Below are 23,075 nucleotides of genomic sequence, written 5' to 3'. Positions count from 1 at the left end.
TATAAATTATTACATTAATCATAAAACATACAAAATAACAAGAGATGGTGGCAAGTGGATGAATCATCTTTGCCCCTTCCTGAGATTCCCAGCATCTCACAAACCTGTTTTTAAGCCATTTTAATTCACTACACATGATATTAACAAATGGCTGATTGCACCGAGGCTATGTGCCTTGATAAAACTCTTGCAACGCTATTGAAGACTTCTGCTTCAGAACTAGCCATACAACAATAACCTTTTAACTGATACTCAGTTTTGCCAGGACCACTCAGCTCATTGCCTCATTAAAGCTTTGGTCCAAACATAGACAAAAGGTCCAGCAGTCCAACATCCATGTTTGCCTCACTTTTATACATTAAAATTCTTGCAATCTTTTTAATATTACTAGCCAGATTACCCTCATTTCATCTGCTCCCTGCTTATTGCTTTTGAATAGTCCTCCGCTGGTTTTTAAAGACTTCCCAATCCTCACCACATTGTTCGTTTTCTTTTAGTTTTATGCTGTCCCGGACTTCTTTTGTCAGCTCCTGTTGCCCCATCATCCAATGGTAGGCTTATTCTTCCTGCAGATGGATTTCTTGCTGTGCCTCATAAATTACCCCCAGAAACTCCTACCATTGCTTCTCAATGGTCTTCCCTGGTAGATTCCCTTTCCAATCAACTCTGGCCAGCTTCTCCCTCAAGTCTTAGTTACCTTCACTCAATTGTAATGCCTCCATCTGATTCAATTTGAGAAGCAGTATTGGCGGGGGTAAAGAAATGAAAGAGCTGAATAGGTATTTTGAATCAGCCTTCATGGTGGAAAACACTACACCAAAAGCATACCAGAACTTCCTGAGAGCCAGGAGGCAATGGTGAGTGTAGTGGTCATCATCTGACAGTGCTGGGGAAGCTGAAAGGTCATAAGTTGGATAAATCGTCCCAGACTGGAAGGTTTGCCTTTGTGGAAGGTTAAAGGTGGATAAAGCCTCAGGACCTGATCAGGTGTACCCGGGAACTCTGTGCGAAGCTACAGAAGTGATTGCTGGGCCTCTTGCTGAGATATTTGTATCATCGATAGTCAAGGTGAGGTGCCGGAAGACTGGAGGTGTGCAAACGTGGTGCCACTGTTTAAGAAGGGTGGTAAAGACAAGCCAGGGAACTATAGACTGGTGAGCCTGACCTCAGTGGTGGGCAAGTTGTTGGATGGAATCCTGAGGGACAGTATAAACATGTATTTGGAAATGCAAGGACTGATTAGGGATAGTCAACATGGCTTTGTGCGTGAGAAATCATGTCTCACAAACTTGATTGAGTTTTCTGAAGAAGTAATAAAGAAGATTGATGAGGGCAGAACAGTAGATGTGATCTATATGGACTTCAGTAAGGTGTTCGACAAGGTTCCCCATGGGTGACTGATTAGCAAGGTTAGATCTCATGGAATACAGGCAGAACTAGCCATTTGGATACAGAGCTGGCTCAAAGGTAGAAGACAGAGGGTGGTGGTGGAGGGTTGTTTTTCAGACTTGAGGCCTGGAGTGCCACAAGGATCGGTGCTGGGTCCTCTACTTTTTGTCATTTACATAAATGATTTGGATGTGAGCATAAGAGGTAAAGTTAGTAAGTTTGCAGATGACACCAAAATTGGAGGTGTAGTGGACAGCGAAGAGGGTTACCTCAGATTACAACAGGATCTGGACCAGATGGGCCAATGGGCTGAGAAGTGGCAGATGGAGTTTCATTCAGATAAATGCGAAGTGCTGCATTTTGGGAAAGCAAATCTTACCAGGACCTATACACTTAATGGTAAGGTCCTAGGGAGTGTTGCTGAACAAAGAGACCTGGGAGTGCAGGTTCATAGCTAATTGAAAGTGGAGTCACAGGTAGACTCCACTTTCAATTAGCGTTTGGTATGCTTTCCTTTATTGGTCAGAGTATTGAGTACAGGAGTTGGGAGGTCATGTTGCGGCTGTATAGGACATTGGTTAGGCCACTGTTGGAATATTGCGTGCAATTCTGGTCTCCTTCCTATCGGAAAGATGTTGTGAAACCCGAAAGTGTTCAGAAAAGATTTACAAGGATGTTGCCAGGGTTGGAGGATTTGAGCTATGGGGAGAGGTTGAACAGGCTGGGGCTGTTTTCCCTGGAGCGTCGGAGGCTGAGGGGTGACCTTATAGAGGTTTACAAAATTATGAGGGGGGCATGGATAGGATAAGTAGACAAAGTCTTTTCCCTGGGGTCAGGGAGTCCAGAACTAGAGGGCATAGGTTTAGGGTGAGAGGAAAAGATATAAAAGAGACCTAAGGGGCAACTTTTTCACACAGAGGGTGGTACGTGTATGGAATGAGCTGCCAGAGGAAGTGGTGGAGGCTGGTACAATTGCAGCATTTAAGAGGCATTTGGATGGGTATTTGAATAGGAAGGGTTTGGAGGGATATGGGCTGGATGCTGGCAGATGGGACTAGATTGGGTTGGGATATCTAGTCGGCGTGGACAGGTTGGACCGAAGGGTCTGTTTCCATGCTCTACGACTATAGAGTCATAGAGATGTACAGCACAGAAATAGACCCTTTGGTTCTGAGGGAGAGACCTAGGAGATTTGTTGAGGAATTTGTGATCTTTCAGGAAGTCAGGGAGGGTCCCAGAGGACTGGGAAAATAGCTCATGTAACACCGCTGTTAAGAGAGGGAGGCAGATGATGAGAAATCTATAGGCCAAGTTTGCCAGACCTCAGTTTTTGGTAAGGTTTGGGTCCATTATTAAGGATGAGATAGCGGACTACTTGTACGTGCACATACAAAGTGTCCAAAAGTAGTAATAGGGTTGAGTCAGAGCAGCTTTGTCAAAGAGAGGTCATGCCTGACAAATCTGTTCAGAATTCTTTTTGAAGAGGTAACAAGCAGGTTAGACAAAGGAAAGCTCGTTAATGTGGTCTATTTGTGTTTACATAAGGACTTGACAAGGTGCTGCCTAGGAGGCCATTAAGAAAGATGAGAGCCTGGTATTAGAAGTAAAGTATTGGCATCATAGAGGCTGACTGGCAGCAGGCAATGTCGGGACAAAAGGGATTTTGTTTTCAGGTTGGCAGCTGGTGACTGTCAATGTGGTGATAACTATTCATATTATACACTAGCAATCTGAAACAGGAGGTATCGTTGCTAAGTTTCCAGATGACCACAGGTGGAAGGATAGGTAGCGTTGAGGTAAGGAGACTACAGAAAGACCTGGACAGATGGAATACAACGTGAGAGTGGGTGAGGTAGTGCACTTTAAGAATAGAGGCATAACTATATATTTTCAAAATGAGAGAAGACTTCAGAAGTCTGAAGCACAAAGACACTTGGGAGTTCTATTTCAGGTTCCCTTAAAGTTCATATGTTGGTTCAATTAGCAGTTTGAAGGCAACTCCAATGTTAATATTTTGAGTGGGCTAGAAAAAGAGTAGAGATATATTTATGAAGCTGTGTAAGGCTCTGGTCTGACCACATTTGGATAACTGAGAGTAGTTTTGGGCTCCATATGTAAGGAAGGATGTGCTGGCTTTGGAGGGAGTCCAGAGGAGATCACTAGATTGATTGGGACTAGATTAGTTTCAGATATCTGGTCGGCATGGACAAGTTGAACCCAAGCAGTCTGTTTCTGTGCTATATAAATCTATGACCCTATGACTCCAGAGGTGGATTGAGAGTAACTGTCCTTGACCAAGTGTGCCGAGAAGGAGCCCTAGCAAAACTGGAGTCAATGAGAATTATGGGTCAATATCTCAGCTGGCTGAAGTCATACCTAGCACAAATGAAGACAGTTTTGTTTGTAGGATGCCAATCATCACAATCCAAGGACAACACTTAAGGTGTTCCTGAGTGTCCTAGACCCAACCATCTTCAACTGCTTCATCAATGACTTCCCTCCCATTATAAACTCTGAAGTGAGATTTTTGCTGATGATTGCACAATGTTCAGCATCATTTGCCACTCATCAAATACTGAGAAGGCCTGTGTCCAAAGGTAATAAGACCTGAATAACATTCAGGCTTGGGCTGATAAATGACAAGGAATATTCAAACCACACAAATGCCAGTTATTGACCATCTCCAACAAGAAAGTTTACCCACTGCCCCTAGAAAGTTTAATGGCATTATCATTTCCAAATCCCCAAATATCAACATCCTGTGGTGGGGTTTACCATTGACCAGTAACTGAAGTGAACTAGCCATATAAATATTATGGCCAAAAGACGAGGTCAGATGCTAAGGTTTCTGCAGTGGGTAATTTACCTCATGCTTCCTGAATGCCTGTCCACCATTTACATAGCACTAGTCAGGAATGTGATGAAATAGTTTCCACTTTTCTGGATAGGTGCAGCTCCATTAACACTCAAAAAGCTTGACACTATCCTGAACAAAGCAGACTACCATGTTCAGCCTTCATTCTCTTCAACATTGATGCACAGTAGCGGTAGTGTATGCCATCTACTAGATGGACTTTAGCAACTAACCAAGTACCTGCCAAACCCTCAAACTACCACCTGAAGAGACAAGGGCAGCAGATGCACAGGAGCACCACCATCTGCAAGTTTCTCCTCCATGCCAACCACCATCCTGATTGGATCTATATCACTGATCCTTCACTATCTCTGGGTAAAAAGCCTGTAACCTCCTTCCTGACAGCACTGTGGATTTATCTAGGCCCAATGGATTGCAGCAGTTCAAAAAGGCAGTTAATCCACAACTTCTAAGGACAATTAGGATGCACAATACATGCCGGCCTGGCCAGTACTGCCTACATCCCTTGTCCACATTTTTAAAAACTTACCATAAACTTTACATTTATAATAATTAAATACATACTAAACTCCTTGAAATGTTAAAAACTAATAATATGCATCTGTAGCTCTAACCTGAAGAAAAGGTAAAATACTGTAATTCTGAGAAAATACTTTATAAATAAAACACCCAGTATTTCCTGTTACAAGGCTGACTCGAGAGAACTGAACAAAGGCAGCTTTACACAAGTCCCATAATTAGAGATTTTGTCCAATAGCCTATCAAGAATCATGGAAACTGTTCCTCTCAGATCTGATTCTGCCTTCACTGAGAAAACATAATTAAATAGATGATAAGCAGTTATAAGTTCTCAGTATGGCCATGGCTATATTTGACAGTTATGGTACAAACACCATCACCCCTCCCCAGTACCAACTGAAAATGCCTTCAATGCAATGTCGGTGCTGCAGTAAGCATTCAATTAAATCCTGGTGCCAAAAATAAATGTCAAACTATCAAAACACTTGTGCAACATTTTCTTTAAACCTTAGTTTTAACCAGGTAACAATGACTAGCAATATAGAATCCATAAATTGCCTATTAGATCACATGCTAATTTTATAGGTTGTTCTACTATATTCTGTCAATACCAATTGAAAGTAAAATCGGGAAGAAACAGTGACACATTTCTAAGTGTGATCTAGAACTGGTGGTGTTCCCATACACTTACTGCTTTGAACTTCTACTTGGTAGAAACTCAGGTTCAGTATGTGCTGTCAAAGGAGACTTGATGAGTTGATGCAATCCAGCTTGGGGAAGACACACAATAGATTCACAATACCATAGTGGTAGAGGGATTGAATGTTTAAGGTTTGCCAATCAAATGGATTACTTTGTCCTGGGTGATATTGAGCTGCAGTCATCCAGACAATTGGAAAATGTTCCAAAACAGTGTTGACCTGTGCTTTGCTGGTGGTGGACAGGAAGTCTGGGAGTCAAGAGTGTGATGCTGGAAAAGCACAGCAGGTCAGGCAGCATTCGAGGAACAGGAGAATCGATGTTTCAGGCAAAAGCCCTTCATCAGGAATGAGGCTGTGATCCAAGGAGGTGGAGAGATAAATGAGAAGGGGTGGGGCTGGAGGGGGAAGGTAGCTGAGAGTGCGATAGGTAGACGGAAGTGGGGGTAATGGTGATAGGTCTGAGAGGAGGGTGGAGCGGAAAAGTGAAAATGAAGATGGACAGGTAAGACAGGTCATGAGGGTGTTGCCAAGTTGGAAGATTGGAACTGGGATAAGGTGGGGGGAGGAGAAATGAGGGAACTGGTGAAATCTACATTGATGCCATGTGGTGGAGGGTCCAGAGGCTGAAGATGAGGCGTTCTTCCTCCAGACATAGGGTGGTTAGGGGGTGGCGATGGACGAGGCCCAAGACCTGCATGTCCTTGGACAGAGTGGGAGGGGAAGTTGAAATGTTCGGTCTTGGGGAGGTGGGGTTGGTTGGTGCGGATGTCCCAGAGATGTTCTCTGAAGCACTCTGCAAGTAGGCATCCTGTCCCCTCAGTGTACAGGAGACCACATCGGGAGCAACAGATACAGCAAAATGACATGTGTGAAAGTGCAGTTAAACTCTGACGGATGTGGAAAGCTCCTTTGAGGCCTTGGACAGAGGTGACAGGGGAGGTGTGAGCACAGGTTTTGCAATTCCTGCAGTGGCAGGGGAAGGTGCTGGAAGGGGAGGGTGGGTTGGTGGGGGGTGTGGACCTGACAAGGGAGTTGCAGAGGGAATGGTCTTTATGGAAAGTGGATAGGGGTGGGGAGGGAAATATATCTCTGGTCTGGGACATCTGGGAGTCAGACAAAAGAATACCTTTGAGTATCATGGAGGAATGATCAGACTTTCTCTTGTAATCGATTGCCTGGGATTGTTGTCCAGGTCTTTAATAAAGGCAGACAGGGACTTCTCAACATCACAAGAGTTGCAACATAGAACAGTGTGCAGTTTTTAGCAAACAGCCCTATTTTTAACCTGCAATGATGAAAAGCTATTGATGAAGCTGATAAAAATGGTTAGAACCAGGACACTGTCCAAAACTGAAATGACAATGAACCACTGATCACAAAGCATTCATCAAAAGAATCTCCTGTAATTATCCAGCTTCTGTTTTCACCATTTAACTATTTATAAAATGTTAATATTTAAATTAACATTTAAGTATTCCCATTGTTATACAAATATTTTTACATGGTATTCACAAAAGCACATTCAATTTGCCATTCAATACCACCATTTTGCATATACAAACTTGTTTTATCAAACAAAACTGCTATTAAGGAAACGATTTGGTTAAAGTCACAAACCTGACTTTATAACTAAATAAATAATTCAAACTGTACAATATATTTACAACAAAAGTGTTCCATATATCACATTGCTAATATTTTAAAAAATCATTTCAATACCTTAGATGGTGACAATAGTTGAGATAAGTACAACAAAAGCTGCATTTTGCACTTCATTGTTACAGCTATAAATGGTGGTGACAGCGATTGGAAGAATAAGCTACAAAATATTAAATGTATTAGTAAGTGGTTCAGAGTTCCCTCAGTAAATTGGTTTTCTGGTCACCATTATATTTCTCACATCTTCTGCCCTCTACTTCTCCCAGTCTCCCTCTTCTAGTCAGCTATGTCATCTCCTCTCCATCATACATGCCGAATGTCTAATTTAAGGAATTCCATCTTCTCACTTTTCAACAAAGGAAGAAAAAAAACCTAAAGATTAGAAGCAAAAATATCAGTCAGATCCTGCTCCTCACAGAACGAGTTAGGGAACTGGAACTGGAGTTGGATGAACTGAGGATTATTTGAGAGGCTGAGAGGGTGATAGATAGAAGCTACAGGGACATCGTTATGTCAGAGAACAGAGGTAGCTGGGTAACAGTTAGAGGTGGGAAGGGGAGGAAGCAGGCAGTGCAGGGATCCCCTGTGGTCGTTCCCCTCAACAATAAGTATACCGCTTTGGATACTGTTGGGGGGGACGGCCTAGCAGGGATAAGCACGAGGTCCGGCTCTGAGGCTCAGAAGCGAAAGGGGGGAGAGGAGGAGAGCGCTAGTTATAGGAGACTCTTTAGTTAGAGGGACGGACAGGCGGTTCTGTGGACATGGGCGAGACTCTCGGATGGTTTGTTGCCTCCCGGGTGCCAGAGTCCGAGACGTCTCGGACCGTGCCTTAAAGGGGAGGGTGTGCAGCCAGAAGTCGTGGTGCACGTTGGCACCAACGACGTAGGTAGGAAGAGGGGTGGGGAGGTCATTCAGGAGCTCAGGGTGTTAGGCTGGAAGCTAAAAGCTAGGATGGACAGTGTCGCCATCTCTGGGTTGTTGCCGGTGCCACGTGACAGTGAGGCAAGGAATAGGGAGAGAGTGCAGTTGAACACGTGGCTGCAAGGATGGTGTAGGAGGGAGGGCTTCAGATATTTGGACAATTGGACTGCATTCTGGGGAAGGTGGGACCTGTACAAGCAGGACGGGTTGCACCTGAACCAAAAGGGCACCAATATCCTGGGAGGTAGGTTTGCCAGCACTCTTCGGGGGGGTTTAAACTAATTTGGCAGGGGGATGGGATCCGGACTTGTAGTCCAGCAAGTAGGCTAGCTGTTTGTCAGCATGTCCAAGTATGTAGGGAGGCTGTGGAGAAGGTAGCAATGACAGGGAGTACTTGCGGACACAGAGATGGGCTCAAGTGTGTATACTTCAATGCAAGGAGTATCAGAAATAAGGTGGGTGAACTTAAGGCGTGGATCGGTACCTGGGACTACGATGTTGTGGCCATCACGGAAACATGGATAGAAGAGGGACAGGAATGGTTGTTGGAGGTTCCTGGTTACAGATGTTTCAGTAAGATTAGGGAGGGTGGTAAAAAAGGAGGGGGGGTGGCGTTGCTAATTAGAAATGGTATAACGGCTGCAGAAAGGCAGTTCGAGGGGGATCTGCCTTTGGAGGTAGTATGGGCTGAAGTCAGAAATAGGAAAAGTGCAGTCACCTTGTTGGGTGTTTACTATAGGCTCCCCAATAGCAGCAGAGATGTGGAGAAACAGATTGGGAAACAGATTTTGGAAAGGTGCAGAAGCCACAGGGTAGTAGTCATGGGTGATTTCAACTTCCCAAACATTGATTGGAAGCTCTTTAGATCAAGTAGATTGGATGAGGCGGTGTTTGTGCAGTGTGTACAGGAAGCTTTTCTAACTCAGTATGTAGATTGCCCGACCAGAGGGGAGGCCATATTGGATTTGGTACTTGGTAACGAACCGGGACAAGTGATGGGCTTGTTAGTGGGTGAACATTTTGGTGATGGTGACCACAATTCTGTGACTTTCACCTTGGTTATGGAGAGAGATAGGTGCATGCAACAGGGTAGGTTTTACAATTGGGGGAAGGGTAAATACGATGCTGCAAGACAGGATCTGAGGAGCATAGGCTGTCAGGGAAGGATGTCGTGGAAATGTGGAACTTTTTCAAGGAACAGATACGACGTGTCCTTGATATGTATTTACCTGTCAGGCAGGAAAGAGATGGTCGTGTGAGGGAACCTTGGTTGAAGAGGGAGGTTGAATGTCTTGTAAAGAGGAAGAAGAGGGCTTACATAAGGTTGAGGAAACAAAGTTCAGACAGACCGTTGGAGGGATACAGGATTGCCAGAAGGGAGCTGAAGAAAGGGATTAGGAGAGCTAAGAGAGGGCATGAAAAATCTTTGGCGGATAGGATCAAGGATAACCCCAAGGCATTTTATGCGTATGTGAGAAACATGAGAATGACGAGAACGAGGGTAGGTCCGATCAAGGACAGTAGTGGGAGACTGTGTATTGAGTCGGAAGAGATAAGTGAGGTGTTGAATGAGTACTTTTCTTCAGTATTTACAAACGAGAAAGACCATTTTGTTGAAGAGGAGAGTGTGAAATGGACTGGTAAGCTAGAGGAGATACTTGTTAGGAAGGAAGATGTGTTGGACATTTCGAATAACTTGAGGATAGACAAGTCCCCCGGGCCTGACGGGATATATCCTAGGATTATGTAGGAAGCAAGAGAGGAAATTGCAGAGCCGTTGGCAATGATCTTTTCGTCTTCACTGTCAACAGGGGTGGTACCAGGGGACTGGAGAGTGGCGAATGTTGTGCCCCTGTTCAAAAAAGGGAATAGGGATAACCCCGGGAATTACAGGCCAGTTAGTCTTACTTCGGTGGTAGGCAAAGTAATGGAAAGGGTACTGAGGGATAGGATTTACGAGTATCTGGAAAGACACTGCTTGATTAGGGACAGCCAGCACGGATTTGTGAAGGGTAGGTCTTGCCTTACAAGTCTTATTGAATGCTTTGAGGAGATGACCAAGCATGTGGATGAGGGTAGAACAGTGGATGTAGTATACATGGATTTTAGTAAGGCATTTGATAAGGTTCCCCATGGTAGGCTTATGCGGAAAGTCAGGAGGCATGGGATAGTGGGAAATTTGGCCAGTTGGATAGAAAACTGGCTAACCGGTCGAAGTCAGAGAGTGGTGGTAGATGGTAAATATTCAGCCTGGAGCCCAGTTACAAGTGGAGTTCCGCAGGGATCAGTTCTGGGTCCTCTGCTGTTTGTAATTTTTATTAATAACTTGGAAGAGGGAGTCGAAGGGTGGGTCAGTAAATTTGCAGACGATACGAAGATTGGTGGAGTTGTGGATAGTGATGAGGGCTGTTGTCGGCTGCAAAGGGACTTAGATATGATGCAGAGCTGGGCTGAGGAGTGGCAGATGGAGTTCAACCCTGTCAAGTGTGAGGTTGTCCATTTTGGAAGGACAAATAAGAATGCGGAATACAGGGTTAACGGTAGGGTTCTTAGTAAGGTGGAGAAGCAGAGGGATCTTGGGGTCTATGTTCATAGATCTTTGAAAGTTGCCACTTAGGTGGATAGAGCTTGTAAGAAGGCCTATGGTGTATTAGCGTTCATTAGCAGAGGGATTGAATTCAAGAATCGTGAAGTGATGTTACAGCTGTACAGGACTTTGGTTAGGCCACATTTGGAGTACTGTGCGCAGTTCTGGTCGCCTCACTTTAGGAAAGATGTGGAAGCTTTGGAGAGGGTGCAGAGAAGATTTAGCTGGATGTTGCCTGGAATGGAGAATAGGTCGTACGAGGATAGGTTGAGCGTGCTAAGCCTTTTCTCATTGGAACGGAGAAGGATGAGGGGTGACTTGATAAAGGTGTATAAGATGATCAGGGGAATAGATAGAGTAGACAATCAGAAACTTTTTCCCCGGGTACAACAGAGTGTTACAAGGGGACATAAATTTAAGGTGAAGGGTGGAAGGTATAGGGGAGATGTCAGGGGTAGGTTCTTTACCCAGAGAGTGGTGGGGGCATGGAATGCGCTGCCTGTGGGAGTGGCAGAGTCAGAATCATTGGCGAACTTTAAGTGGCAATTGGATAGGTACATGGATGGGTGCTTAAGCTAGGTTAAATGTTTCGGCACAACATCGTGGGCCGAAGGGCCTGTTCTGTGCTGTATTGTTCTATGTTCTATTAAGATAGCTGTTCAATATTAATCTTTTTTTCAGCAGGAAAGGAGCACAATCAAAAATAAACCGAATGGACACTGGACAAAAGTCACACAAATGTAATACAAGATACAAACTGCTTTCTCGATCACCACATATTAAACTGCACAGTAAAGACACAGCAATCATGTTGATTCTCCTTCAACAAGTGAAACTACAGCCTTCATTTCGTTAAGTTGCCTGTTATAAGCATCGCTTTCTAAGCAAGTTGCAGCTTCTGCAAGCCCAAAGGTACATACAGTTACAGAGAGGAGAACAGCTCTCAGGTCAAACAACAGTATAAAAATGGAAGAGAACTGAATCCCCCAATGAAATGTAAAAGCTAGGAAGTAAATCATTCACTTTCAGTGGAATGAAGTTGACAGCAGTAAAGGGTACAGATAGAAAATTTCTAGCTGAAATTAATACATTAGATCATTTTGCATGATAACGTATTTCAAAGACTATAAAGCAGAACATTGCCCATTATTATTTAAGTTCATTTCAGTTATACCAAAGTTTAACAAGACTGTTGACATTTTATTACTGCTGCTGCTGAGAGATCTGCTGTCATGTTATACCAAGTTTGTCTATCCTGTACCATCCTCAGATGTCCATGATAGCTCATCTGTAAATGTTCCATGACATTTATCAACCAACTTGGTTCAGGTCGACATCTCTTTCTGCTGCCCACAACTCTGCCACTCAGAAGAGATCTCCACAGCTTTGCAGTGATAATCAAGTGAGTGAAATACTCACATTTTCTTTTCTGAATGTTAAGTCCTAGAATTCATTTTACTCTTTCAATTTCAAGTACCTCTTAATTTGTCTGTGGGATATATGTAAAATACCAAATGTTTTAGCATCCACATTTCAATCAATTCTACTTTTTCCATAAATGTTTACTTATTCATCAGATTTTTGATATGTCCGGGAAAGTGAATAGAATATCGCATCTAATGACCTTTACCTTGATACAACTTCAGTTTTCTTGTTAAGATCTTTCATCTTCACAAATTGATGAATAAACATTTGGATATGCAGAATATTTGAATTTTAACTAAAAGCCACAAGTAGTTCTAATTTCCATGTTTTACAATGATTTTGCAAATCATCAAGGTGGTGGGTTGGCAAGGTCTCTGGAATTTTAACTCATTTGTCTCTACATTAGCCCCAACTACTATTGCCTTATTCCAGACGTAAGTGTGCTCATGTCGACTTCAACTTCCAAGGGTAGGGATCAGGCAGAGTGCAAATGGAGGGCCCAGCCATCTCTGGAATGTCTTGTGAGGATATTTCAGAAGGGCGTCTGTGTGTGATATTCCTCTGGCTGAGTGGCTTCTGGAATCACCCTGCCTCGTGTGGGGTAGGGACAACCTGGACCAGGTTCCCTCTCCTCCTGTTGCCTTGATGTTTGTCCTAAGGATAAATGGCTGGGGCAATGAAGTGTGTGCCTCTCCAGCAGACCTTGAAGGTGCAGGACCAAGCTCTCCATAGCAGCTACCAATCTGTCTTTAGAGGCTGTGAGATGGTTGCATGCTTAAAGCAGCTGGGACCCATAATGTTTTTGAAATCCTGCAGGGTCTGGCCAATGAGGGTCAATGCATTCCACATAGCTATCTGCCACTCCTGTTGCTCCCTATGATGTGAACGAAATTCCTGACTGCTGACATTGTTGGGTCCTCTCCTGTCTGGATCTAAAATGCCTAGTCTCTGTCAATCCTCCAAGTGACTTGGGGGCTTCTTCCTCAGCCAACTGCAGCATGTGCTCCAAACCTTTCTAGGGTTGACATTTGCAGCAAGGTATCAGTGTATGAACTGGTAGGGGGTACAGGAGACAGCTTGTTTCCCCTGAAGCGTATAAGGCAATGGAGTACACGTGTGTACCACTCTAGGATTCAACGCCAAGCAGCTGCGTCAGTGTTTCTTGTTCCTTTGCCTTTCCTGTGGTGCAATAAAATATACAATTAACAATTGTTTGAAGGCTTCACAACATCTGTTGTTCCCACATTCAAGAATGACAACACTACCTATTCTCTTGGGCACTGTAAGAGTTATAATTCCAACAAGGTTATAATATTGCATTGCACAGAGGAAAATTAGTTTTTGAGGCTTCATGCATGATTACATATCTAACAGCTGCACACTGAGTTCTGTTTTGTCCATTATCAGTTTGAGTGCCATCATGATGCATCCTTTTCACCCACCCATCATCATTCTGATGTCAGCATCTGCGAATTCCCATAAACTGCTAAAATAACATGTAATGCTGAAGCAGACTAAACTCCAAGATCTAAAGTGATAGAGGCTCTGCTTAAAGCATGTTTTCCCACCAGAATAATGAGCTACATGGTACAGTTTGGAGTTAATGGATTGCTACACATCACCTGATGTTAAATAAGTGAACGCTCCCTTGTAAGACATAGGTAAGTGAAAAAGATCTCTTCACGAAAGTGTTAAATTCATGACCACAGCCAAGACTTAAGGGTTGAAGAATGTCTGAAATCTGTTGTTATCCATGATATTTCTCCGAGATGAGCAATGCCTCACCACTATAATCTTGATCCTCATTAGGATGTATGAAAATGCTGCTTAACTCCAGTGGCCACTTAACCAGGTTCTACAACTAAATTGACAGTTGATTACACGCTATGATTTAAAGTGCACATATATTTACAGATGTTGAAGTGCATGTATATTTCACTAAACCACCTATCAGAGCATTTCTTTTTACTTGTCCTTCCACTAGGGTGGCATGGTGGCTCAGTGGTTAGCACTGTTGCCTCACAATGCCAGGGACCCAGATTCCGATCCCGCCTCAGGTGACCATGTGAAGTTTGCACATTCTCCCCGTGTCTGCGTGGGTTTCCTCCAGGTGCTCTGGTTTCGAAGATGTACAGATTAGGTGAATTGGTCATGCTAAATTGCACAGTGTTAGGTGCATTAGTCAGGGGTAAAAATAGGGTAGGGGAATGGGTCTGGGTGGGTTACTCTTCGGAGGGTTGGTGTGGACTTGTTGGGCCAAATGCCCTGTTTCCATACTGTAGAGAATCTAATCTAATCACTATGCCTACACGAATTCCAGGCTCTCCTGCTGGAGTGAAGGAAGCTCTGTTGTGGAGCCTATTTAGCCTTGAACATTTGGGTAGATTACCTGGGGCAATTGTGGATATAAGGCTCAGACATATTGACAGTGGCCTGCCCAGATGTAAGTTACAACTTCCAAAAGGTTGGAAATTGCAGGTATAGTGATTGGAACAAGGCCAGCCAGCTGGACATCATAGAATGAGAGTTACCTGATTGGATAAGATTAACAATCCCAACTAAGAAGCCCTGATTGACATATAAAAAGGGGAGTGTCAAATATACTGACTCTGCATGAAGCAGTACTGTAGTCAAAGATTATAGCAAGACTATAGTCAATTAAGTATGATTTGGTGACCAGATACTGGCCTCTGTAGTTATTTCAGTAGGCAAGGGGAGTGCAGAGGGTCTGTACCTCCAGGGACTTCTAGGGGTTATATGCATAGTTCACCTCCATCCAGATGCCTGCTGGCACTATTCAGCCTCATTGAGAAGAAGGGGCATGTGAAGCAACATTAAGTCCTTACTATCTTCTGGCTCAGCAACAAAGACTAAAGAAATAGAATGCAGGCCTCTGTGCATTTCCAGCAGCCTTTGGGTATTCTTCTGCCTGTCCATGGCAGTTGACAACCTGTCTATGGAAACATCCAGACACATGCATACTGAAGCCAGCACAGTTCCAATAACATTGGTGGACCCCATTGAACCTTCGATCCAGTTCTCAAAGTGTATCACACAAACCCTCCTGCTGTTCCAATAACAATCTGTGTACTTTTATGACAATTTAAGCAATGACTAGTGCTAAACAAACAACCTGAGAAGGTAAAGTTGGTTGAGCCTTTTTTGATGAAGTTACATAGTAGGTTGGATCAGGTAATTCAGCTGATATCATGAACAAAGTTTTGCGCAATGAAATTGATAAAATACCATATAATAGGTTTTTCAGCAAAAATTAAACCCCATGGAATAAAAATAAACAGTAACAGCATGAATGTGAAGTTGACTGAGTGACAATAAATGAAGTGTACTGTTGAACAATTATTCTTCAGTTTGATACAAGGTACTTAAAGGGGCACCTAAGGCTCAGTATTAGGTCCATTGACTTTTCTTGATCTACACTAATGACGTAGACCTAAGTAATGAGGGAACAATTTCAAAACCTGCAAATGACAAAAAATATGGAAGTTCGTGAACTGTGAGGAAGATATTGATAGGTATTGATACTGAGAGGACAAAAGAAGTTGGTAGAATGAGTGAACATAGCAGACAAAATTTCTTCAAAGGAATGAAACATTCAGCTATAAAGACTAAGGAAAGGCATTACAAAATAAAGGATGCAATTGATTTGAAACAAAAACAGAATACACTGCAGAAATTCAGCAGATCTGTCAGAGTTAACGTTTCAAGTTTGGTGATCCCTCATCAGAACAGTTACCATTGCAAAACACGAGTTTGGCCTCAACTCCATTCTGGGAACCACCTTTTGGTAAGATTGTGAAAGCATTAAAGACAGTGCATAAAGGATTTAAGAAAAGGTTCCAGAGACTTCGATTACATAGATAGGTTAGATACGCTGGGGCTGTTCTCCTAACAAATGTTCGGCACAACATCGTGGGCCGAAGGGCCTGTTCTGTGCTGTATTGTTCTATGTTCTAACACAGAAGGAAGTGGAGAGGACATTTGAAAAGAAAATCAGGAGGGGTCCAGTCAGAACACAAGAGACAGGAGCACGAGTGGGCCATCTTGATCCATTAAGCCTGTCTCGATATTCAATAAGATCATGGCTAATCTGCTTCAGGTCTTAACAGCTCTTTCAAGGTAGTTCCTCAGAGTACTCAACTCCCCGATATTTCAAAAATCTATCTACTTCCTCTTTAAATACTTTCAGTAATCTGGCCTCCACAACTCTCTTGGTAGGAAATTCCAAACATTCCCTATCCTCTGGGAAATTCTTCACTATTTCAATCTTAAATGGGTGTCCCCTTACGCTGTAACTATGTCCTCAGTTTAAGATTCTCTATTAGTGAAAATATCTTCACAACGCCTATCCTGTCTATCCCTTCAGAATTTTGTATGTGCCAATCAGATCACTCCTTATTCTTCTAAACTCTATTGAATAAATGCCCAACCTGTTTAGCTGTTTTTAATAAGTCAATCCCTTACCTCCAGGATCCTTTGAACTGCCTCCAATGGCAAGTTATCCCTTCTTAAATACAGAGATGAAAAATGGTACACAGTATTCCAACACCCTCGCATTAAAGGTCAAAGTTCGGTTTGCCTTCTTAATTGCTGCATCTGCAAGCTTAATCCACAAGAACACCCAGATCCCTCTGTTTTGTATTTTATTGGATTTTGTCTCTGTTTAAATACTAGTATGTCTTTTGATTCTGCCAACCAAACAGCGTGATCTTACATTTTCCTACATTAAACACCATCTGCTAAGTTTTTGCCCACTCACTCAACCTATCCAAACCTCTGTGCAGATTCCTTATATCCTCATCACAAATTGCCCTCCCATCTATTTTTGCACCTTCAGCAAATTTCAATACAGTACACTCTGTCCCCTCCTCCAAGTCATTAATATAGATGCAAATAATTAAGGCTATATGACTGAGCCTGAAAAAGACTCATTAATTCCAACTCTATGTTTGTGTTTTAACCAATCCTCAAATTAACATACTAATCTTAATCTTGTGCAATAACCTAATAACCTGTGATATCTTATCAAATACATTCTTGAAATCCAAATGCACACAAATTACAACTGCCAGTTCTCCTCAATCATCTCTGCTTCTTATACCCTCAAAGAACTTTAGCAAATTTATAAAAAATAATTTCTTTTTCACAAAACCCATATTGACTGTGGTGAAGGCCTCATGGTGTTGTCACAGGCAGTGTTCTGTGGGTCAGGTTTGAATCATGGCAGATGATGGTATTTGATTCAATAAAAAAAATCTGGAATTAAAACTCTTAACTATGACATGAAATCATTCCTGATTGTCAGAAAATCCCATCTGATTCACTAAGGTCCTTTAGGCAATGAAATGCCTTCCTAACCTGGTTTGACCTACATGTACCTCCAGACCCATAGCAATATATTTGACACTTAACTGTCCTCTGAAATAGCCTAGCAAGCCATTCAGTTGTATCAACCAATAGAAGGTAAAAAAAAACAAATATCAAGGTGATCAGGAATAGTCAGCATGGTTTGTCAAAGAGAAACCTGATGAAGGATCAAGCCCAAAACGTTGACTCTTTTGCTCCTCAGATGCTGCCTGACCAGCTGTGCTTTTTCCAGCACCACGCTTCATTGACTTTGTCAAAGGGAAATTATGTTTAACCAAATTATTGGAGTTCTTTGAAGAAGTAGCATGCGCTGTGAATAAAGGGGAGCTGTATTATACTTATATTTCCACAATATACTTGACAAGGTCGCACATCAAACGTTACAGCTGAAAATGAAAGTTTGTAATGTCAGGGGTAACATATTAATATAAACAGATGTTTGGCTGGGTGGCAGAAAACAAAGAATACCTATACATAAGTGTTTCTCTGATTGGCAGGGTGTGACAAGTGGAGTCCCGCAGGAGTCTGTGCTGGGATCTCAACTTATTTACAATAATCATCAATAGCTTGCATGAGGGGAACAAAACCATGTTAACTAAATTTGCAGATGAACACCAAGGTAGGTAGGAAAATATTTTTGAAGAAGAGAAAAGGAGTATAATATGGAAAAATGTGAAGTTGTTCATTTTGGAAGGATGAATTAAAAAGCAGAGTATTACTTGAATGGAGATTGACTGTAGGATTCAGAGATGCAGAGAGATTTAGATACCCTGATGCATGAGTAACAAAAGACTAGTATGCAGATACAGCAGGTACCCAAGGCAGTTAATTGTATGTTATTATTTATTACACAAGGTACTGGACATAAAAGTAAGTAAGTTATGCTTCACTTATGCAGGGCATCGATGAGATCTCGTATTGAGTAGCGTGTACGGATTTGGTCTTCTTGTTTACAGAAAAATATGAATGCATTGTAGATAGTTCAGAGGAGGTTTATTAGATTGACAGCTGAAAAGGGTAGGTTGCCTCATATGGGCTGGTTGGACAGGCTGGGCTTGTTTCCACTGGAATTTAGAAAAGTGAGGGGTAAGTTGATTAAAGTGTATCATAAGACATAAGAGTGGAAGTAAGGCCATTCAGCCCATCGAGTCCACTCCGCCATTCAATCGTGGCTGATGGGCATTTCAACTCCACTTACCCGCATTCTCCCCGTAGCCCTTAATTCCTTGTGACATCAAGAATTTATCAATCTCTGCCTTGAAGACATTTAGCGTCTCGGCCTCCACTGCACTCTGCAGCAATGAATTCCACAGGCCCACCTGAAGAAGGCTGAAGAAATGTCTCCCCATTTCTGTTCTGAATTTACCCCCTCTAATTGTAAGGCTGTGCCCACGGATCCTAGTCTCCTCGCCTAACGGAAACAATTTCCTAGCGTCCACCCTTTCCAAGCCATGTACTAGCTTGTAAGTTTATATTAGATCTCCCCTTAATCTTCTAAACTTCAATGAATACAATCCCAGGATCCTCAGCCGTTCCTCGTATGTTAGACCTACCATTCCAGGGATCATCCGTGTGAATCTCCGCTGGACACGCTCCAGTGCCAGTATGTCCTTCCTGAGGTGTGAGGACCAAAACTGGACACAGTACTCCAAATGGGGCCTAACCAGAGCGTTATAAAGTCTCAGTAGCACAACGGTGCTTTTATATTCCAACCCTCTTGAGATAAATGATAACACTGCATTCGCTTTCTTAATCACGGACTCAACCTGCATGTTTACCTTTAGAGAATCCTCGACTAGCACTCCCAGATCCCTTTGTACTTTGGCTTTACGAATTTTCTCACGGTTTAGAAAGTAGTCCATGCTTGTATTATTTTTTTCCAAAGTGCAAGACCTCGCATTTGCTCACATTGAATTCCATCAGCCATTTCCTGGACCACTCTCCCAAACTGTCTAGATCCTTCTGCAGCCTCCCCACTTCCTGTCCACCTAACTTTGTATCATCAGCAAACTTCGCTAGAATGCCCCCGGTCCCTTAATCCAGATCATTAATATATAACGTGAACAGCTGTGGCCCCAACACGGAACCCTGCGGGACACCGCTTGTCACCAACTGCCATTCTGAAAAAGAACCTTTTATCCCAACTCTCTGCCTTCTGTCAGACAGCCAATCCTCAATCCATACCAGTAACTCACCTCGAACACCATGGGCCCTCACCTTGCTCAGCAGCCTCCTGTGTGGCACCTTATCAAAGGCCTTTTGGAAGACTAGATAGACCACATCCACTGGATTTCCCTGGTCTAACCTACTTGTCACCTCTTCAAAGAATTCCAACAGGTTTGTCAGGCACAACCTCCCCTTACTAAATCCATGTTGACTTGTTTTAATCCGACTCTGCTCTTCCAGGAATTTAGAAACCTCATCCTTAATGATGGATTCTAGAATTTTACCAACAACCTAGGTTAGGCTAATTGGCCTATAATTTTTCATTTTTTGTCTTGATCCTTTCTTGAACAAGGGGGTTACAACAGCAATCTTCCAATCATCCGGGACTTTCCCTGACTCCAATGACTTTTGAAAGATCTCAACCAATGCTTCCGCTATTTCCTCAGCCACCTCCCTCAGAACTCTAGGATGTATCCCATCGGGGCCAGGAGATTTATCAATTTTAAGACCTTTTAGCTTTTCTAGCACTATCTCTTTTGTAATGGCAACCATACTCAACTCAGCCCTCTGACTCCCTTTAACTGTTGGGATATTACTCATGTCTTCCACTGTGAAGACTGATGCAAGGTACTGTTAAGTTCTCCTGCTATTTCCTTATCTCCCATCACTAGGCTTCCTGCATCAGTTTGAAGTGGCCCACTGTCTACTTTTGCCTGTCGTTTGTTTCTTATGTATTGAAAGAAACTTTTACTATCATTTCTAATATTACTGGCTAGCCTACCTTCATATTTGATCCTCTCCTTCCTTATTTCTCTCTTTGTTATCCTCTGTTTGTTTTTGTAGCCTTCCCAATCTTCTGATTTCCCACTGCTCTTGGCCACTTTATAGGATTTCTCTTTTTCTTTAATACATTTCCTGACTTCCTTTGTCAGCCATGGCTGTCTAATCCCTCCCCGGATAATGTTTCTTTTCTTGGGGATGAACCTCTGTACAGTGTGCTCAATTATACCCACAAACTCCTGCCATTTTTGCTCTACTGTCTTCCCCGCTAGGCTCTGCTTTCAGTCTATTTTTGTCAGTTCCTCTCTCATGCCCTCATAATTACCATTATTTAAGTGTAACACCATTACATCTGATTTTGCCTTCTCTCTTTCAAACTGCAGACTGAATTCTACCATATTATGATTGCTGCTTCCTAACTGTTCCCTTACTTTAAGATTTTTTATAAAGTCTGGTTCATTACATAGCACTAGGTCAGAATAGCCTGCTCCCTTGTGTGTTCCATGACAAGCTGTTCCAAAAAGCCATCCTGTAAGCATTCCATGAATTCTCTTTCTTTGGATCCACTGGCAACATTATTTACCCAGTCCACCTGCATATTGAAGTCTCCCATGATCACCGTGACCTTGCCTTTCTGACATGCCTTCTCTATTTCCCGGTACATGTTGCGCCCCTGGTCCTGACCACTGTTAGGAGGTCTGTACATAACTCCCATTATGGTTTTTTTGCCTTTGTGGTTCCTCAATTCCACCCACACAGACTCCACATCATCCGATGCTATGTCATTCAGTATCAGATCGTGAATGATCTTAACAAAGCAGACATGGAAAGGAATTTTCCACTTGTGGGTCAGTCCAAAACTAAGCACTGATTTAAAATTAGGACTTGCCCTTTCAGGGCAGAAGTGCAGATAATTGTTTTTCTCCCAGCAAGTTGTACATCTTTGGAAATATCTGCCTCACAAGGCTGTTTAGGCAGGATTACTGAATATTTTGAAGGCAGAAGTAGATAGATTCTTGTTAAGCGGGGAAATCAACATTAATGGGGTAGCTGTAAATTTGGAATTCAAAAAGAATTTTGAGAACATACAAAATTTTTTTGAATGGTGGAGCTAGTTCAAGGGGCTGAATAGTCTACTTCTGCCCCCAATTTGTGCATTCATATATAAGTAATCATTCAAAATATTTTCAATGTTTTGCTTATCCTCAGTTTCTAATTAATTTAGATTTTCTTCGTTTTTGCATATTTGGTTACTCTTTAATTGCTGTCGTACTGAAAGAATGTATACTGCTATGTTTTAGTATCTGCTCCTAGACTTCTACCTCCATTTATTGCTGTTTTTGATCACTTTTAAAAACAATTTCATTCAAGTGAAATTCATCTTCTCTGCAGGATTTCTAAAGATTGCTGTGCCCCTCATGAAATTATATAAGTGGTTACATTTTCTTCTGAGGATGATGGTTTGTCCTTTGCAAGTGAATATTTGTTATTAATTGCCCATTTAATCTTAACACTAGTTACCTCAAGAGTCGTATCCTGCTAATTTTCTCTCACAACTGACAACGGTTCTTTCCAGTTCGTTGCTCAGCTTATCCCTCTCTGCTTCACAGTTCTCCTGGCCACTTACAATTGGCTGTCTGCTGCCTCTCTTACCTGCGATCAGGTTGCTTGCATTTGTTGAGGCGGAATAATCTTCTGAAATTGACGACGACGGAGGTAAGAGTGAAGATGGCCTACCCCTCTGAATCTTGGCGCTTTCAGCTACACCGTCAGACCGTTCGTCGCCATCCTCTCCTCAAAAACGTGCAGGTGCAGTGTCATGACAATGCGTCTTCCAGTGGTAGATCGCTCGCGCTTCCCTCCTCAGGAGGGACCGTTACCCAGAATGCTCGGGAATTGCAGCGCATGCGTTCGGGCACATGGCGCGCGTGCGGTTGCAAGAGGCCAGTGGGAAGACGTTTCTTGTCATGGAATACGTTACTCTCAAGTGACGCTGGACTAAAGGACAACACAGCAGCCTGACTAAGAAACTTAAGTTCCGTGGAATAATAGGGACAGTGACAGCATTGATACAAAGCTGGTTGAATAAGAACTTCGATCAGGAGTAGGCATTTCATCCCACTGCCGTACCTGCTCTGCCATGGTACAGGATCAGGATTAATCTCATCTTGCCCTCAACTCCACTTTCCTTCCCTCCCTCCACAACCTTTAATCCACTACTAATTAAAAATCTGTCTAAAATCAGATATGGAAGGTTTGAGTTAGAAAGGAAGGCAAAATAGGCTGGGTCTTTTTTCACTGGAGCGACTGAGGTTGAAAGGCGATTTGATAGAAGTTTAGAAAATAATGAGATAAAGTTAATGGTAGTTTGTGTTTTCCCTAGGATGGGGGATTTCATGTCGAGGGGGCACATCTTGAGGAGAGAGTTTTAAGAAAGAAATTAGGCTTTTTATACAGAGAGTGGTTCGTGTGTGGAATGAACTTTCTGAGAAAGTGGTGGATGTGGGCACAATTACATCATTTTAAAGATATTTAGATAGATACATGAATAGGAAAGGTTTGGAGGGATATGCTCCAGGAGCAGGCAAGTTTGGAATTACGCTAGGCATGGACTGGTTGGATCAAAGGGTCTGTTTCTGTGCTGTATGACTATAATAAAAAACGCTTG

General features: G+C 42.7%; 1 long non-coding RNA gene across 1 annotated transcript in view; it reads right to left on the bottom strand.

Moving 5' to 3' along the window:
* Window positions 1-22,237, bottom strand: part of LOC122558537 (uncharacterized) — a 257,021-nt gene extending 234,784 nt beyond the window's left edge. Inside the window, exons 1-2 of the long non-coding RNA XR_015759887.1 lie at window positions 22,061-22,237; window positions 12,282-13,255 (exon numbers count right to left, since the gene is read on the bottom strand). This is a non-coding gene — a long non-coding RNA (uncharacterized LOC122558537). The remainder of the gene's footprint in view (window positions 1-12,281; window positions 13,256-22,060) is intronic.
* Between the last annotated feature and the right edge of the window lie 838 nt (window positions 22,238-23,075).

Source organism: Chiloscyllium plagiosum, unplaced genomic scaffold (assembly GCF_037043375.1).
Source record: "Chiloscyllium plagiosum isolate Xiang-an unplaced genomic scaffold, Cpla_swu_hap1 HiC_scaffold_17, whole genome shotgun sequence".
NCBI classification, from domain to species: Eukaryota; Metazoa; Chordata; class Chondrichthyes; order Orectolobiformes; family Hemiscylliidae; genus Chiloscyllium; species Chiloscyllium plagiosum.
Note: the sequence above shows the minus strand (reverse complement) of the source record. Positions and strands in the feature narration are given on the sequence as shown.